The following is a 10674-nucleotide window of genomic DNA, read 5'->3' as shown; positions in this document are numbered from 1 at the left end:
CAAGATCGACCAAGATGACTGCATTAATTCTGAGCTGGTTAAGAAAAATTGGGAAGTTCAAAGAATGATAAGGTTCCTGGGCCAGATAATATTTCCCTAAGGGGGTTTTGAAGGAGGTTAAAGATTGGATAGGTGAGCCACTTGCTGTTATTTTTTGTCAGTCCTTGAATAGTGGGCAGAATATAAAGAGAAACTGTTTAACTGCAAGTTTTGTGGATAGAAGCATCAGAGAAAAAGAAAAAAAAAGAAACTTTGTCCTACTTGGAAAAGAAGTTATAAAAGGTGTGGTGGATCTAATAATTTCCAAGTGTGATGTTATTATTGATAAGTCTAGAAACATGAAAAGAAAATTGTAAATACAATGATTAAACAGTCTTCGGGTGATGAAGAGTTTGTACTTACAATGGAATAAGTAAACTGTCGAAAATCACATGTATGAAAAGAAAATTCATGCATTCATGAATGTAAGGAAACAACATATTAAGTTTAAATTAGATTGTGGTTCAATTGCAACTGTGCTGCTTAAAAATATACAATGATCTGGATGGCGATATAGAACTGAAAGAACTCGGCAAGACATTAGCCACTCCCGTTATGTTTAATAGAGGTGAGATCAGACCTGCTGGAAAGATAAGAATTATGAATCCCAAACCAACCAGAAATACAGTGTTGCATTTGTTGTGTATGAAATTGTAAAAGCGATATTAGGTTGTAGAGCTGTAACTCATCACAGTTGATATTTAACATATATTATGTGGGTCAAATGACGATTTTGACACTACAGCCAATAATGGACACAAAGATACAAAGAAAGAGGACACGTAAAATGACTACACATAATTGAAAGTCAGTATAAGGACATGTTCACAAGAGGAAGAAAGATACCTGGTAAACAATAAAGCGTTATCTGTGACGTTGTCATCCTACAGATGAAGAAGTAATTGTTGACCATAACTATAATGTAGTCCATCTTTTTCAAATATTTTTTATAGTCGCCCATTTCAACATCAACGAAATATGCTCAAATTGAAAAAGTTACTTGGTCTCTTGTGGGATGGAAAGGTCTGGAAAGTATGTCTATAACTCATATGTAACTATAGAAACAGACAATAAACCACTACAGGTGATGTATAAGAAAATTTTACTTTAATGTTCTTAAAAGGTTGCAGCGCATGCTATTGAGACTATATTACTCTGATTATGAGGTTATTTACAAAAAAGGCTCCGCGATGCACCTAGACGATACACTAGATAGACAATACCCAAATCGCTCTCCACACCAAAAAATAGATTAATATATTGTCTTCACTAACAATTGTTTGTGTGCAGAGAGAAAAAGACTGATGCAGTAAGCATGTTAAGAAATATGTCTGTGAGAGAGGGAACCTTAAAACTGATATAAATATCTTCCTACAGAAAACATGTTTATAGATAAGTTAAAATCTCTCATCCTTAAGGGATGGCCTGACAAAAAGGAATAACTACTACCTACAGGAATTTCAGTTATGTTTTCCTTTCAGCAAAGCATTGTCAGTTCAAAATGAAGATGTGTAATCACTCCACACAGATGAATTTCATGAGTTCATCCTGGTCATCATCACTCCACACAGATGACATGATTTCACAAGTTCACCCTGGTCATCATCACTCCACACAGATGACATGATTTCACAAGTTCACCCTGGTCACCATCACTCCACACAAATGACATGATCTCACGAGTTCACCCTGGTCATCATCACTACACACAGATGACATGATTTCACGAGTTCACCCTGGTTACAATCACTCCACATAGTTTGCGTGATGACATGATTTTATGAGTGCACCCTGATCACACTGGCGTTCAAGGATGTTTAACATGAGCACATGAGACTATTTATTGGTCCAACATGATTTGTGATATCAAAGAGCTTGTAAGCAAGTGTGATGTCTGCCAGACGTACAAGGTAAGTAGTTGGTAGTTATTTGATAAAAGTGAATTATTATATTGATTACTTTTAAATTGATAAACTACAGGGAAAAAAATTGGAGTAAGTCATTCCAAAATTAAAGGTTACAACAGCTAAGAATTGAAATCGTTCAGGACTCTTTATGAGTTTGGACATATGAAAGTTCACCATTTTGTGCACAGTCAAGTGACAAGACAGAAAATTCTCTGTAAACATCAAATGTATGATGCGAAAGACAGTAATAGATACAACAGATGCCTACTTTGGTCCCCTCGATGGGAGAAATACAACAACTGAAAAAGTTCAATGTTTGCTTATGCAGAGATTGTTTGGCCATCGGACTAAGACACGTTTACCAACCTCATCCATACTTCTTGAGCCACATATAATGAAAGTTTTCCAAAAGAATTTTCCGGATATAAATGGAAAACATGCATATTATTGCTACAGATCATTTAAAGAGCTACAAATATTAAAGGATGGAGGTGTTATCAGAAATCAGCCCATGGACAGAAGCAAAGAGTAGGTGAAGGCCAGAGAAATGGATTATAGATCTTATCAAGTGAGAACAAAGAGTAAGAGTTTACAGGAGAAACTGTCAGAATCTCAAAGAAGATCCACGTATAGATATGAACATGACGCCATCACAATCTGAACATAACCCTGTTACAAATAGTGTACAATATATCTTCGAATTGTAAGCAATTAACAAGAACTCTATAAATATAATTTGAAGAAATATACACTATACCGGTACTTTCATACATAAAAATATACTAGATCGAAATTAAGAGTAAACTATAAACCTACTTCCTACTGGTTGATGGAGAAAGAATGAGTAGATTGTAACTGTACACATGTGCCTTAAAGCCTAACTCAGCCAAAAAAGTCTCAGCTTCGAAATGTGCTCATGGTTTCGATGAAATTGATATTTATTTTAACAATGGAATGGTGTCACCTTCCGTTCCTCCCAAATTCAAGCACTGATCAGAGAAAATTATGAATGATAGTTTAACACCTTTAAGTATGGCCAAAACTACTGAGATGAAGAGTGTGTTAATATTGCCAATGCTGTTTTTGAAGAGCCTTGAAATATTGAATACTTAGAACGAAAACCTAAGATTGGTATAACAATCTGAAACAATGAACAACCTGCCGAGTCCACCGCAGGGATCGAACTCCGGATTTAAGCATTGCATGTCTGTAAAATTACCGCTGGCCCACCGGCTGACATTTTGGTTGGTTCGCAACTGATAAGTTATGACAGTTCCAGTTAAAATTTCATAGTTACATAATGCCATTGTCACTTTAGTGCAGTCATATTTAACGAACTGAAATAATTTCTTTTTGAGAAGGTGGGGTGAGTTGTAACGGTATTGACAAATTGTAACGTTTTTGACGAATATATTTATCCTTATGTACGAAATAACAGACCACCCTTCTTAGTTAGTTTTGTTAGATCACGCTAGAAGCAGAAGAGATTGAGAAAAATGGCAGTTTAATAAGTTTCCTACTTTGCTCTTTATATTTGTATTCTTATTATTATGTCCAGATTTACACTGTTTTATATAGAAACGTAAGAAGGTAAGAGACAAACAGAATCACTTATATTCTTGACTTTCTTTTACGTGAAGTTATATAAAATTTTATATGCGAGTTCATACATCCCAGTTTGCTATAGCCTAATTAGATAGTCTTAAAACAATCTTGAATATTACTAGCAAGTGAAGATAAGAGGGAGGACTTTGTAGGACTCGTGCAATTTTATACCAAATAATATTCGCATACTTAGAATATGGATGGATATACTTTGAATAAAATCATTGAAATATATATATATATTACATTTTGCTCAGAATTTCGTAGAATTTGATATTCTTCAAAATGAGCGTAGCCTACAACACTCCTCTATTCAGTTCCCAAGGCACTTCGCTCAGCTTTGCTGATTGAGATCTTGGGATTACGCCCTTCTCTTACCTCGAGAGTAAGTCATATATTATAATTTTACATTGAAATATGGCATAATAATGCCAGTCAGTACCTTCTGGCGCACAAAAATTCGTGCTTGTCATAATATTGACTTTTTTTTAAATCTTCTAATTAAAAATAATCACACTTGGTGTCCCTAACCGCGGTTTAAAAAATACTTTACAGCACTTCTGGTTTGGTTAGTAAAAGTTTCATATGCTGCCATCTAGTGACTATCGCGAAATATTTGTCTCCCAAAAACCATTTATCAAATCCCAACTTCCTGGTACACAGGCACAGTCTCGTGTAGTGAAAATGCCATCGAATAACGATAACCAACCTAGCCTGTAGCCGGTATACTTCCTGATGTCCGAAATACGTAGGACTAGAAGCAATATGCAAACATAAGTAAAATTATACTACAGATAAGCTTCCGTACAACAACGTTTATAATTTTAATCGTCAATAATGTTGAAAATTACCTAGTTTTCTAAAGTTCGTGGTCACAAGAACGTCTTGTATAAAACAAAATACATTATAAGATCATCTTAAGCCATTCTTGATTGGAGGAACAAAATAGTTTTGTTAAAAATATATACACATCTTTTTCCTAGGCAATATGTTCGCCTATATTGTTTCATTTGGACATTTAAAATTCTCATAAAGATTCTGCGAGTTTAAATTGAAAAATCTTGTCGTAACATCGCAGGAAAACAAAATACCGAAATATATTCCATTAGGAATTTTGTATTAAGAAAAACTATACATATAATTCATAAAGAAATAAGTTGCTTCATTTTTATATGAAATAATGATTACTATAAAACAGAAAAAAAGACTTTAGTATTCTTGAAATTTTACACTGAAATATGACATATAAAGAAAGAGAAACGCAGCGTTTTTTGTTTTGTTTTTTATGCTATTATTTAGAAGTTTCGGCAAGAATGAACCGTATTCCACAGAGCAGAAAGTAAAATACTCGATTTATTGATAAAATTCCATTTTTGTCAATTATGTTATCGATCATTAAGTAAACAACAACTTATGTAACGACTCTGCTTCTCTGAAAGGAAATATATTCACTGTACCTTTTATTATGAACTACCATTTTCTCCACCATGTCTAATAATCTGAATGTATCACAAAAATATTAATTTTGTGCATCAACTATGTGACGCCAGATGGCACAACATTACGAAAACATTCCTCTTATGCCAATGTTTGTTTACAATTTTTGCGTAAAGCTTCTTCACAACGGCTATTTGTGGATAGAAATCCCTAAGGTTGAATTGATAGACTACAGGGAAGGCAAGAAGTCGACAACATTCACCAATAACTCTTTACCAATATTGATTGACCAAATAATGGGATTTGCGCCACTCTTGTAGCAAACCCATGACCCCAATTTGTGGATTAGATCTATGTAACAACAAAATGCGGACCATGAACCAACAGATTCACAGCCTGGACACACTAACCACAAGGCCACGCCCGGTCCACTTAGGTAAGAGGATTTTGAATGGAATTGTTATATTTAGTTTAACTCTGAAAGTACCGCCAGGACCCTGCCTGTTTTTAAACATATTTTTAAAATTATTTATGCACCACACAGCTTGTTGGTTACGGCATTTTTAATAACATATGAATCATATAAAAATATAAACAAAAATAACACTACAAAGTTAATCCCACTAATAACTGCTGAAGATGCCTATGTATTTTACATGTATAAAATAAATGATTTGTCAAATTCTTTTTTGGTCATATCCAACGCTTTTGGGGCACTATTGTCGTATTTACCAGTCTTAAATCAGCCCTTTGCATTTTTCTACGACCCCTATAATTTGTTTTAGTTATTTGTGTCAGTGTACTATTTCAGGTTTGTTTGTTGTTTTTTATGCATAAATGATTACATCAATTTAGTAATGCAAGTTAAGTATTATGCAAGAATATATATCTATAGACAATACTATATTCAAGGAAATCGTGACAAACAGAGTTCTCATTAGTAGTGGTAAAGAATGTGGTCGACTTGATAGAATTTCAATATTCGTAGAATTACTAATTTATCTTAATATGGTGAAACCACTAATCACTGGCTTCAGACAAAAGGAAGAATGATGCTTTTGATATTTTCGTTACTTCTGCTGAGAATATCTTTAGTTCCTATAAATAAATATGCTTAAATTTATAGATTTCTGATGAACGACTTTTTCTGTAAAGGTTGCAGTTTGAACGCATATTAGCGTGGTTTAAAATGTGCTGGTATTACCGTCATTCTGATTTGTGTTTGATTTAAATAATATTGATAATAATTACACTTCACTTACTTAATCTAGTCCACATCATAACAGTTGTTGTTCACGTAATTGATGGTATAAATTGTGCCTAGATCACTACTATGTTTACCGTATCCCAGTCGGCCTGATGAGCCCTGTCATTAGTCGAAAGTCCTCATCGGCACTGGATATGGTGCACATAACATATTCCTTTTTTTTTCTTTTGCCTTCATCCATAAGTTCCTAGAATATTTTTATTTGAATTATACTTAGCTTGTACTAATTTACCCCTCCTCTTCCTAAGAAAGGAAATTAAGTCACGACCAACATTTAACCCGTTATTGGCTGAACTTCTGACCTATCAAATCTTCTTCACTTTAGAAGGTATTGGGAATTTAATACTCATGATATTCGAAAATTAAGCAATTTCTTTTTATCAACTCGTGGTATAAAATATATTACTTTGTTTCTTTGTAAGTAAGAACAAAGCTACACAAGAGGCTATCTGTGGTGTGTCCACCACGGGTATCGAAACCCGGTTTTTGGCGTTGCAGGTTCTTTGAACCACTGGAGGGGAGGGGCAAAATATATTACAGCACCAACAAGAGGAAGAGAAAAGCACATGCAGGTTTGATCATCGATCAAGTATCCATAACAATGCAGAAATTAAATAAATAAATATATGTATATAATTAAAAATATAACTCTCCGTGTTCACATGTGTAAACAAACGTAAAGCCTAGCAGAGGAAGAGCAGGGGCGTGTTGCACAACTGTAGTCGACGGGGATCAGTAGATCCAGTACCAAACAAATGGATGCAAAAGGAGGAAAGGGAATACCTCTAGAAAAACCAACCCGTACCCAAGCTGGAACCTGAAACTTAGAAGCTAAAAGAAAAACAAGTTATTAAGATGTCTAGGAAATAAATTAGCTGTAACCATAGATATACTCAGGCTAAGCTAATACAGTTAACACATCAGGAGATTTGATATTATCTGTTACGTATCAAGTTGAGTTGCGAAGTATATTTTTGCCTTGAAGAGGGTGTGGCTGCTACGGTAGAAAATTGGGCAGAGAGAGGGTTTCTATTTGCGATCTTCTGTAAAATGTGACCTTTCAAAGGCCGAGTTGACAGCGTTGTTAAGGCACTATCCAGCCATAGTCATGACTTCTAACATGTAATTACAAAATTACTTCGTGAAAACTTACTATTTTATACTTCTTTGGTTTCTCGATTTTGTTATTAGGGTTCTCTAATTCTGGATAATTTGATACTCATTATAGAACCTTTATTACATCTAGAATTACGTCTAAGGCATGTATATTGATGCACAATTTTAAAATTCGATAATTTTGGTATATTATCTTTCACAAATTCACACTAAAGAAATATTTAACATAACGTAATATTTTAGGATAACATGAGACCTATTGGTCCACCTTAGCTGTTCCATCCTCTAAACTAAAACTATTAATAATTAAATAATAAAAAAACAACTTAAAGCCAGCCCTTATCATTCATATATTTATCAAGCTTTCTCTTATATTCGCTTAAATTTACTGCCTTCACAACATCCGAAGAAATCCTATTCCCTGCCAAAATTTAATCCTATGTAGTAGCCCATGTGTTTAAATTCAATTTAGCCTCGACTAAGCTTAACCAAAATACTGTAGTTAGTTGGCGAAACTTCTTTCACATATTCAAATGCTTTCGAGTAGGCATACACAAAATGAAATGACTACTTATCTATGTACGTAATGTTATTTATACATTACAATAACAGTTTCATGACACTGTTATGCATAATACAAAATAATTTATTCTCACTTATAGCTTCATATTTTATTTTCAAAATATTAACTTTTCAAATACGCTATTGTTTTTCAATCCTCGTAAATCTAGAACTCTTTAGTTAAAAATAAATTATACTTTTACAAATATATACTTTATAAATTATAATCGTGGTGTGTGGAGAAGTACTGTTTTTTTACATATACATTATAGGTTTAATAATTTATTCAAGTGAGTTGGCTTTCTTGATTTGATTATCTACAAAGTACATCTTCAAGCCAAACGCAGCACCAACTAATATTAATAACAGTACTAATGCACCATATTAAATCTTAGACACCATATGCATAATAATACAAACTCATATTTGCAATCCTAAGCCTACTGCCGGTTAACTTAATATTACGACATTAACAGCTGTTTCTTGAATGGAATTAAATCTCTTACTAAGCTTGATTTGTTTCGAAATTACCGCTGGGCTCATACCCAGTAGAATTACAAACTAGTTTCTATTAATGAAAAGTTAAACGCGTTCATTGATATATACTTCAAGGTCATATAACGTTACTTACCGGTTAGTCTCCAGCGCTCTAACATTAGTCATCTAAAGCTCAGCCCTGTTGTATAATTTTCTCCTGTAGACGTCGCTGCCCCATTTGACAACTATTATATTCAATAAGCAAAACTTTATTATATCATGATGAAGGACTTGGAGTGAAACTGAACATCTCTCGAAATCAAGAAAAACGCAAGAGAAGTTCATAGAAAACTCAGCTCACATAAATTCAAGATGTATGTCAAACACATTTCTTTACTTTCTGGAAGCCATCAAAAATCGTAGTTATATTAACCAAAATTCACTAGTAACATTTAACAGTATTTTTCGCACAATCTTAAATTGGTTTATACAGGGTGGGCCAAAACTAGGGTTACAGTTAACACTTAAACATTTTTCCTTTATTAGAAATTTAGACATTTATTTACATACATAATATTTACATATTAGACATTTTACATTAAACATTTAATCTCTCAAGTGCTCAAAGTGTCCACCTTCAATCGATTCGCAGAATTGCAGCAGGCAATCTGGGTCGTCCTCTAAAAGACCATGTACCAGTCGTGGACGGTAAGGTTTTAATTTCAACTTATCCATTAGGCGTCGCAGTGATGTTCTTGGTATTGAAAGTTGTTGCGAAGCACGTCGTGTGGACTTCCTTGGACTGTTCACAAATGTCATAGCCACCAACATCTTATTTTCCTCAGTCATGGAAGTCTTAGGACGTCCAGCTTTTGGAGAATTACACACTGAACCTAGAGTTTCAAATTTATCCCTTATGCGATAAATTGCCTTGCGTGAAGGTGGAGGAGTATGATAGGCTTCTTGCCAAGTTGTGCGCACATGCTCGACATTTTCCAACTTCCAATAATGCTTTAGTATCCACTTTATTTGCTCTGTATTGTAATTGTTTGACATTGTTCAATAGTTCAGGGTTCCTGTAAATAAAAAACAAATTTATAAAATTTTTAAAACATGAGTAAGTAGTACAAAATAAGGTTTCAGCATTATTTTCTATGATTTACATGTATATTTAAAACGTGATTGTGAAGGAGAAACAAATAATAGAGTAACTGTAACCCTACTTTTGGCCCACCCTGTATATCAATTCATACACAGTATAACGCGTACCATGTATCCTTTCATCCTGTAACTTACTTCTTTGTTTGGACGTTAGTATTCTTTCTTTCTATTTCTTTAGTTGTTGCTGGTTTCTACTTATTAATCGTTAAGTTCTAATATTTAATTAATAACAGGTTATTAAATGAATAATAAATTGAGGTAATTCGATATTTCTCGATGAAGCTAGTATTTAAACCAAACAATATTGATCCCGATAATACACTATTATGGTTCTGTAAAGTTAATATTTTTTCTAACTTGGAAGATATGAAGTTTGACAGTCACTAATGTTACTATAAAGCAACCGTACCAGAAACAAATGTCACTTGAAAACACTAGCATTTGGTATTAGTTAAACAGTTTCAGTTAAGCCTGCTCTTTAACATTTATTTTGTGTACTATGTATATCACCATTGACGACCAAACATTATCACGAATTTGTTTGATAAAGACTAGGAGTATTGTAAATCCTAGCTTAATAAGCTAAAATCATCCATTAGACAGAATCTTAAACAGACAAAATTTAGTCTAAATACTATTTATTATACACTCTTCTTACAAGAAAAACATTTTGATGTGGCATTCCATGGTTCGAAATAAGTAGAGTACATACAGAGATGTTTGATTTCCGCAACAAACAATGTCTCACGATCTAGTATCTAGAAAAACAGGTGTTGTGGTTTGTCGACGATGAAATGGAAGAGACAAGACACGATATGAACATGAACAAAAGTAAACATTTTGTTAACAATAATAGGACGACTTATGGAACAAAGGCCGGTCGTAAGCGGCGGAAAGAAATTGTAGTTGCAATAAGATGATGGAAAGAAAACTATATTTGAATTAAAATTTAGTGCATTTTTAAAATAGATTGAAAACGCTGATACTAAAAGAATAAACACATACAATCAGCATATTAGAAGTTGGGAACACAGACATGACGATTGTTTGTTTTTGGAATTTCGCGCAAAGCTACACGAGGGCTGTCTGCGCTAGCCGTCCCTA

At 33.7% G+C, this 10674-nt stretch overlaps 1 protein-coding gene across 3 annotated transcripts in view; it reads right to left on the bottom strand.

Annotated features, from left to right (window-relative positions):
• The window catches only part of LOC106469581 (putative fatty acyl-CoA reductase CG5065), a 106290-nt gene extending 97684 nt beyond the window's left edge, over positions 1-8606 (bottom strand). For 2 of the 3 annotated variants that reach the window (XM_022398898.1, XM_013930087.2), the window contains exon 1: positions 8564-8606. The gene's annotated coding sequence lies outside the window, so the exon portion shown is untranslated. The remainder of the gene's footprint in view (positions 1-8563) is intronic. The other variant, XM_022398909.1, reaches the window with a different exon arrangement.
• Positions 8607-10674: the final 2068 nt, after the last annotated feature.

Source organism: Limulus polyphemus, unplaced genomic scaffold, assembly GCF_000517525.1.
Source record: "Limulus polyphemus unplaced genomic scaffold, Limulus_polyphemus-2.1.2 Scaffold97, whole genome shotgun sequence".
Classification (NCBI taxonomy): Eukaryota; Metazoa; Arthropoda; class Merostomata; order Xiphosura; family Limulidae; genus Limulus; species Limulus polyphemus.
Note: the sequence above shows the minus strand (reverse complement) of the source record. Positions and strands in the feature narration are given on the sequence as shown.